Below are 9242 nucleotides of genomic sequence, written 5' to 3' on the forward strand. Positions count from 1 at the left end.
GACAATATGTCGGTGGTGGGAAAAGGGAAAGAGAAAGTTTTAGAAGACTAGAATAAAAGTTGTGGTGTAATAAAACTATATGAGATAAATTATTAAATAAAAAGTTTTGTTGTAAATTAAGTTTCATTTAATTTCGAGGACGAAATTATTTTAAGGGGATGGTAAATGTAAGACCCTACATTAAAATTAAAGTTAAATAGAGAAGAAAAATATTAAGTGGGGATATTGGAACAAAAGAAGGAAAATATCAAAATTTTCCAAAAAGGTGACCAAGGGTCCAAACGCCTAGGAAGGGCTTAAGATGTGTTGTACGCAAGAAGAAATGAAGAATGGAAGCAAAAAAACTTGGAAAAATGGCTAGGGTCCAAGCGAAGGCATGCAAGAAACATACGGACAGGGTAGCAAGCATGCGTCGAGTGAACATGCTAGGCGCGCTAGCCATGCGTCGAGGCCAAGCACACAGGTCATGCGCCAAGCGCGCAGGCCATGCGTCGAGGCCCAACGCACAGGCCATGCGGTGAAGACAAGCGCAGACCGTGCGTCAAGCGCAGTCCATGCGTTGATGGTGTATGCCGAGTGTGCAGCCTATGCGTCGATGAGCACCTGCCTATGCATCGAACGAACAAGTGAGCAAGTGCTATCGGGCAACCATGCATCAATGCGCCAGGCCAAGCCCACGCTGACACGACTGAGAGTGCCTATACGAGCGAGCATGCCATGCGACCAACTGTGCAAACGCCTAGGCAACACACCATGCGTCGATGGTCAACACCATGCATTCATGCCTAGTAGGCCGAGCAAGCACACTTAACAAGCCATGCATCGAGGATGAGCGGCCACCCTATGCGTTAGAAATATAGTCAAATATCTAAGCATGACTAGCGGGATAAAGAATTGTCGGTGTGCACATTGGCGGGAAAAGTGGGTTATAGGAAAGTTTCCATAAAAAGTTATGATGATTGATAATGTGTCCATGATATGAGCATGCCACGTAAAGCATGGGACTGGAAAATGTTGATTGAATGAACATATACATAATCATGCATAAATTATATTGGAATTATGATTATGTGATTGATTTTCTAAAAATATGATTTGTAAAGTGATTACTATTTTAAAAGAACCACTCATTGGGCTTAGTAGCTTATACTCTTCCAAATGTTTTCTTATATCCCTCCCCCAGGTAGCAAAGCAGAGCATTCAAGGAGTCTGCTAACCACCATCACACCAAGAATTGGTAAATTCTCAGGGCACGGCTCAGATCATGTAATAAAGAATATAGGAAATTAAACTGTATGTATGAAAGATAGATAGAGTGTTGTAAACATGTTGAAATCCTTAATAGATATGGGGGGGAATGTTGAATTTAAATGTTGTCTTGGAATACTACTGGTTTACCCTCACGCTCCCTTCTCGGTCCTGGGGGTTAAGGCTAGGGAGGGGGTGTGACACTTTAATTCCCTGACTGATGCGTCGAATATTTGTCACTGAAAAGCTGAATGTACTTGTTATCGTTAGCGGCTGTCAGCTTAATTCGGATTCGACCGTCATCAGCTTTCTGTCCCATCGCGATTAATTATGCCTTTCACCCAAATGCGTCCACCAAGTTGCGACAATCCTTCTTGAGCAAATTTTTACGAACACAATCACCGCAAAGCCTTGCAGTAATGCTACGCTCGACCAATGATTTTCCATGATCGCAATTTATGCCTTGTGTCAATGCATATTCTGCATAAAAATACAAAAATCAACTGTTCCTATGCGATGAACGCATGTGACCGCAATGTAATAAACTTAATGCTTTTTGGACACAATCTAACACATTTTATCAATGCAAGCCAACATTGTTTAAGAACTTAGCACTATGATAACATGCATTTCTGTCCATTATCAGTCCTCAACTATTTATCCGGTCTTACCCCTGAAATGGGAGTCTTATTGAGCCGACACTGTTGAGCCAACCCTCACTTATACAAATCTAAGGGTAATCCCGAATAAACAGAAGTTCATAGTTAGCTCAGGATTAAGTTCAGGTTACCTAGGTCATCGTTTTGAAATAGTCAGTCTTAAACAGTAAACAACGTTATAAAGTAAGAGTGACTAATTTCGTGGTCCGATCTTGTACAAACCCTTTTGCACAAGGACACCCCCACTCCTCATATCCTATAATTCACAGTGGCTAAACTCATATGTTTGTTGTTTAGAAAAATAGCAAAAACAAAGTCTAGCCCACATATAAAAGAAGTAAAATGTCAAAAATATCCTCACTACTGATATATATTTGATACATTTACTGATACGCCTACTGATACATTCGATGTAATTAATACACTTGGTATACTAACTAATGCACTTGATACACTCGATATACTTCATACACTTACTGATACATTCGATACACTCAATGTACCTAATATACTAACTAGACTTATTGATACACTTGATATATTGGATATACTTAATATATTTGATACACTTGTAGATTTGATACACTTTTGTATATATCAGCTTATTGACACACTCGGATTACAATTAATACACGAAAAAGTTGATATATTATTAAAGAAAAACAAAACATAGTCAACTTAAAAAAATATAACAGAAACAACCTAAAAAATAGGTCTGGATTTCAGTAGAGTGGAAAGAAAGCTATGAATTGAAGTTGAAGTAAGAGGAGAGTAAAGTAACATAAATTAATAGAGATTTGGTCCACTAGAGGAAATGAAAGCGGAAATTAAGAAGGAAGGTAGAGATTTAGAGAGAAAAAGTAAAAAAGGCTACCAAAATTACGACTGAAGATGATGCAATTTCAGGTCTCTGTACAATGCCGACCAAAGACCATCTTCTGTTCTCATCACTTTCACACTTCTCTGTCTATTTGCTAATGTGTTTTTTCCTCAGTTATGTCAATTTGGATATCCCCAGTCCAACACCCAATTTCTTTCAAATTCTCCAGGTTCCTTCTTATCCAATCAATTCATGTTTTGTTTGATTTTTTTGATTGAATTGATTATGAATAGATGAGTTTAAAGTGCGTAATCGAGAAAAAAAAAATGAGAAGAATCTACGAAGAAGAAATGGAAAGGAGGACACAGAAGCAGAAAGAAAAGAATATTGTGAGGACGATGAAGAAAGCAAACAAAAAGTATAAAATATATGTGAGAAAGGGGGAAAAAAAGAACGCTGATAAATTTGTTTTAAGGGACAATTTTGAATTAACGGAAAAATAAAATATCAAAACTAGACATTTTGCAATATCTACAAAGTCTGAAACGTTATAGATACACTTACAAAATTATATTTCTAAATTGCTATCTATTACAATTTCCCTAATAGAAACTTATGGTATCATCGTCTACCACTAATAGACAGTGATAGGCCACTACCATTGTCTATTAGTAATAGATAATGATAGTATTCTATCATTTTCTATCATTATATACATACATATATTGATTATAGATATGTTCTGTTTATAGCTACTTATAATACATAAAAATATCATAAACAGTGATCTATCAAGACAGTGATAGTAGTCTATCACTGATAAACAATGATATATTCTATCAGCGTCTATCGGTGATAGACAATGATAGATAACTATCATTGTCTATTACTAATAGTTGATAGATAAATAAAAATCTAATTTTATTGCTGGTAATTGTTGATATATACTTGTTATATGATTTTATTGCTATTGCTGGATTCTTTTTTTAGTATTTAGTACTTGTTCTAGTATTTGGTAGTTGTACTCTATGGGTTTTTTTTTTTTTTTTTCACTATAAGCTGACTGGATATTAGTGATAGAAGGCTATCACTATCTATCAAACTTATCACTAGGATCTTATTTCCTTTTCTACTATTTGGTACTTGTATTCTATGTTTTTTATTCACTATGTGTCGGATATTGGTGATAGATAGTAATATAAATCTATAACTATCTATCTGACCTTTTGCTTGGATACTCTATTTGTTGTGATGGTATTTTTGTATTACAAGCAGTGACAAAAGTCTAAAACTGTCTAAATGTATGATATAATGGAAGTTCAATTGATAGACCAACTGATAGAACAATATTACCGTCTAACAGGGATAGACAGTGATAGACAACTATCAGTTTCTGTCTGGGATAGATAGTGATTGTGTTCTATAAAAGTCTATCCATATAGATACTGATATTATTCTATCAATGTCTATATAGGATAGACAACAATAGACTAATATCGATGTCTAGTTAAGTGCATGTCAATTTCCATTTGTATACCCTTAATGAAACAACACCCTGGAATCAAACTCCTTTTGATTGTCTCTTTCTTTTTATGAGTCACACTTTAATTTCATTCACAAATCAATATTATGGTTGCCTAACTAAAATCAATAAAGTACTACAATAACTAAGCTTAGGAGAAACTATTCACGCTAGTCTTTGAGTATGCTTGCATTCCGGTATCATTTACATACAAAACAATTATAATTATTTATTCATTACAACAAAAATAGATTTTCATGACTCTAAAAAGTTGTGCTAAACACATTTCTTGACTCTTTTTTTATTCCTTGAATCCACCATAAAAAAAAAGAGCATAAATAACACATCTAAAATCTGTCATTATTGATTATTTTCATGACCTTTTAACATAGTCAACAATAAGTATTTGTTGATATTTATTACCTATTATGATAACATTTTCTTTGACAATTTATTATTGTCAACAAACGATAAAAAAGTTGACTTTTTCTGCCAATTAAACATTTATATTGACATTGAAAATCTGTCATAGAATTACATATATTGACATTTATTTATAGTCATTGAAGGTTGATTAATGACAGTATTCCAATGTCAAACATATACATTTCATGGCATATGTAAAATATCATAAAAGTGTTTATAATGATGGATAATTATTTGTTTCATCCCTATCATTACACCAATGTTTCTTCATATTTTGACACAAAATGCATACGAACATAAATATGAAGTTTAATGTATAATAAGATTGGTAATGTTTATACAAAGAAACTAATAACTAAACTTTGGTAAGTTATTTACAAAGAAACTAAATACAATAAGTGTTGCCAAAAAAGTTTGGCATTGTCCCAACAAAAATAACACAAATACATAACTCGCTGGACAATTTCTTCACTTCAATAGATTTTCGAAAGACCTATTAAAAAAATAAACATCATTTCAGAATTAAATCCAATATATCAATGTCAACAATAATAATTATATTTGCAAGGTATATATATACCTTCTTAATATTTACGATCTCTCTTAGCATACACTCAAAACAATCCAAACCACACTTTAATACAATAATGAACAACAGTAACAAATAAACCTACTTTACAGATCATTGATAGAGACTAACCTGAGCGAGAAATGACTTATCAACAAAAACTAGAGGTTAAGAAAAGTTTGAATGGTGTCTTAATGTAATGGAGCAACAGAGGAGGAAAGCCTACTGTAAAAGGATAAATTAAGAAAGAGTAAGGAAGAAAGGCTTGTAATATATTGATTAGCATTACACCAAGACAACAAAACTGTTGATAAAAACTTTATGGTGCAAACTGAATTTTAATATATTGATTAGCATTAGAATCTTTGAGTTATGAATAATGGGTATACATCAAGATTTAAGTTGAACAACCATGTTACATTTGATTATATAACTTCTTGCTTCATTTGATCACAACTTACACCCACCAACAATAGGTAACAAGACAACTTTAGTACTAGAAGTTTGCAAAATTTAAGGTAGTAATAAAGGGATACCTGAATATTGCAGCAATTGAGGTGGTTTTTCAAGTCAGGCATACGAACAATGTACGATGGCAATACTAGAGTCGATACAAAACACATTCGTTTCATTGATGATTTCTTGTGAATAAGTCTAGTCTGCCAAATGATTAGAGAATTCAAACATGAACCAAACCATACCAAGTTGGGCATCCAGTACTAATAGAACAGATGAAACAAGGAAAAAAAAAATGACAGAAGCTACAAATTGTGAACATGGTAACCCATAAAAAAATTAACTTCATGAGAGACTTCTTCAAATTAATTTCCAACTTCTATACATGTTATACTAGGAGCTCATAAAAAGAATGCGACGCACTTCTCTGTAAAAAGTAAGAAACTAACTGAAACCAAAATTTTACTTTAAGCTAATTTACAACTTAAAGAATAAAAGGGAGAGATTGACAAACTATTCAATCCTATGACACATTACATAAAGTAGGGAATATATTGATTCACGTTTCACTATGACATACATACCTGCTTTACAGCCTACAGCCCGAGTGAGAAAGGACTTAGAGCAAAAAGCAAAAGAAAAATGAACTAAACAACTTCAGTTGAATATGGAAGGATCAAACAAACTCTTTTCTGAAAATTTAAAGTATATATTTGAAACTTAAAAAAATTCAAGGGTATTTAATATTAATTTACTTTGATTCATATAATTAAATTACATAAATTTAATAGTAACTTACTTAACTAATTTCTTTATAGTTTAAAATTATAATTTATTAAGCGTTATTAATATTTTTCTAATTTAAAATAATTTATCTAATACCGTAACAAGTTTTTTCATTAATGCTCTTTAATGATAATTAATACAAGTCATTGATTGATGATACCAAAAAATAGTCACAAAAGTTTTAAAATTCAAAGTCTCTCATCTTTTGCCACCAAAACTGTTTTTTTCATTTTTCAATTCAATGACTCTAAAAAATTGTCACTCTTTAATGACAGTTAATTCTAGTCCTAAATTGGTGACAAAAAAAATTACAAAATAGCCGAAAAATCTGAAATTTCACGTCTTTTTCTGCCAAAATCATGCCTTTTTTGTCTTTTTTTTAACATTTGGCGACTGTTATTTTCAGTCAGCCCTCACAAGCAGTCGGCACATGTCCGTCGCCGCAGATCGCTGCCGGTAAGAGTTCTCTCTTCCAATCTCAGTCTCTCTCTCTAAGTCTCTCTTTCTCTCTCTGTGTTCAGATTTGCGCCCGCCAACCACTATGCGTCTCCGCCTGCTTAGCCGTCGCCGATTTGCAGGGAACTACCACATCTCGTCAGAATAATTTTTCTTGGGTAAGATTTTAGTTTGTTGGGTTTCATGGTGTAGCTTGGATACCCATTAACTTATGGCTTCAATTTGTTGATACCCATAGTATTTGAATCTTAGATTAGGTTTTGGGAGTGTTGGTATGCTGTCCAGCAGATATTTGATTTTGTTCTTGGTGGGTTTTTGGTGAGTTCTAAGACTTGGTAACTTCGTATGTGGAATGGACTTAGTTGCTGAAAATTAGATCTAGAACCCTAAGTTATTGGTTTGTGTCTAGGTTCGAATCGTTGAGAAAAGTTTAGAATGGATCTCGAATCAAGCAGTAAGTTAGGTAAGCATTTGAAGTCTGTTAGGATGAATTTTTCGTTTGGTTTATGCCCAAAATATTTAAGTTAATTTCGATTTATTTTAGGGTAATTGAAGATTTTTTTACTCAAGATAAAGGAGAGTGATTTGCATGTTTGCGCATAAACTCGAGGTAAGTAATCTTATTACTAGAATCGCCCTTGAGACAGACGACAAGACTGTATAATAATATTTATCTTGTTCAGATAGTATTGAGAAGCTTGACAAGTTAAATGAATAAAGTAGTTTTACGAGCCTGAAGTTAATTGCACATGACAATTATGAATATTTGTGGCACTCTAAGCCATGTAGTGTGAATGATGTTGTGAATATTATTGATGATATGTTAAATGCTATGATAAAAGAGAAACAATTTGCCCTCCTAACACTACCATATTACAATTTCATGAACCACCGGTTCACTACCATGTTACAACTCTGTTGACCGACGAATCACTACTATGTTACAGTTCCATGGACCGATAGGTTCACTTTTATATTTTTATGTGTGCCTTCAGGCTACCAGATATATGTTAAGATGGGTTTGAACCGTTCACTAGACTGTCATCTATGAATGATTGATATTTTCATGTCCCACTAGCATGTTAGTATTCATTGAACATAAATGCATAGTCTGACCCTAGTACTAGGATTACTTTCTGGATATTTTTATACTCACACTTTATTATGTTATGCTTTTCATGCAAAGGCAAAGATCATACCAGGTGCATGACGAGAAGGTTTGTTGAAGGTGCCGTATGGAAACCGTGTTAACACTTCTTCTTAGTATCATTTTTTACAGAAGTTTTGAGGGTTTAAATGAGAACGTTGGAGTTTTAAGTTTTAAGTTTAAATGTTTTATGATTTATTTGTATATTCATTGGCCCGAGAAGAACTTTGTTTATTGTAGGACTATAAACAGGTTGTTCATTAGAGAATCAGTAGGACTTAAGGAACTAGAGGTAATTACAGGGGTAAAATGGTAATTTAACCCAACTGTAATTATGAATGACTCGTAAATGATTTATTTATTGGTAACGATTATATTTATGAACAAAAAAAAAATACATTTATAGTGCGAAGAGTGCAGTTTGTGGGTCTTTAGTGAAATCACTCGAAGTTAATGAATGTTGATCAATTTAATTAAAGAGTTTAACTTATTAACCACGTATCATTGGTAGCTCACTAAGCGTAAAAAATAGAATTATTAAAGTTTTAGATGAATTTGAATTGTTCAAATTATTTGAAAAATATAATTGTATATAATACAATTAATATAATGTATATGGATATATTATATTATGAAGTTAATTTTGAATTAAATTCAAAGTTAAAATTTAAAATTAAAATATTTGAATAAGATTCAAATATTAAATAATATAAATTACATTTATATTAGGAAAATTCTTATAAATAAAAAAATTCAAAAAATATTTACATTTTATAGCAAAAAGTTCCAAACTTACCATTTGCACTTTTGGAACTTTTTGCTATAAAGTGTAAGTATTTTAAAATATTTTTTATATTTAGAAAGATCCTTTTATATTACAACTAAAGGTTAAAATTGATACAACAAGAAATTAAAACTATAGGTCATAAGAGAAAAATATATTTAAATATGATTTAAATATTATATTAATTAAATGTATGATATTTAATAAACTAGATTTATTAAATATTACTTAATTATTTTAAATTAAATTATGATTTAATTTGATAATATATTAAATAAAAATAACTTTCCATGGGAAGTTGTGAGGAGTTAGTGGGAGAGAGGGGTAACTAAACCTCTCTCTTAACTCAACGTAACAAAAGAAGATAATT

General features: G+C 32.2%; 2 long non-coding RNA genes across 2 annotated transcripts; one reads left to right on the plus strand and one right to left on the minus strand.

Annotated features, from left to right (window-relative positions):
• Positions 1–5052: 5052 nt before the first annotated feature.
• Positions 5053–6371, minus strand: LOC150036249 (uncharacterized). Its single transcript, XR_016529541.1, has 3 exons — positions 6284–6371; positions 5780–5902; positions 5053–5168 (listed from the first exon to the last, which is right to left on the minus strand). It is a non-coding gene; the product is annotated as an uncharacterized LOC150036249 (long non-coding RNA).
• Positions 6372–6678: 307 nt separating this feature from the next.
• Positions 6679–8491, plus strand: LOC120078653 (uncharacterized). The gene is made up of 5 exons (XR_005482065.2): positions 6679–7099; positions 7194–7259; positions 7351–7404; positions 7486–7551; positions 8128–8491. It is a non-coding gene; the product is annotated as an uncharacterized LOC120078653 (long non-coding RNA).
• Positions 8492–9242: the final 751 nt, after the last annotated feature.

Source organism: Benincasa hispida, chromosome 5 (assembly GCF_027475165.1).
Source record: "Benincasa hispida cultivar pf3 chromosome 5, pf3_genome.v1.1, whole genome shotgun sequence".
Taxonomy (NCBI): Eukaryota; Viridiplantae; Streptophyta; class Magnoliopsida; order Cucurbitales; family Cucurbitaceae; genus Benincasa; species Benincasa hispida.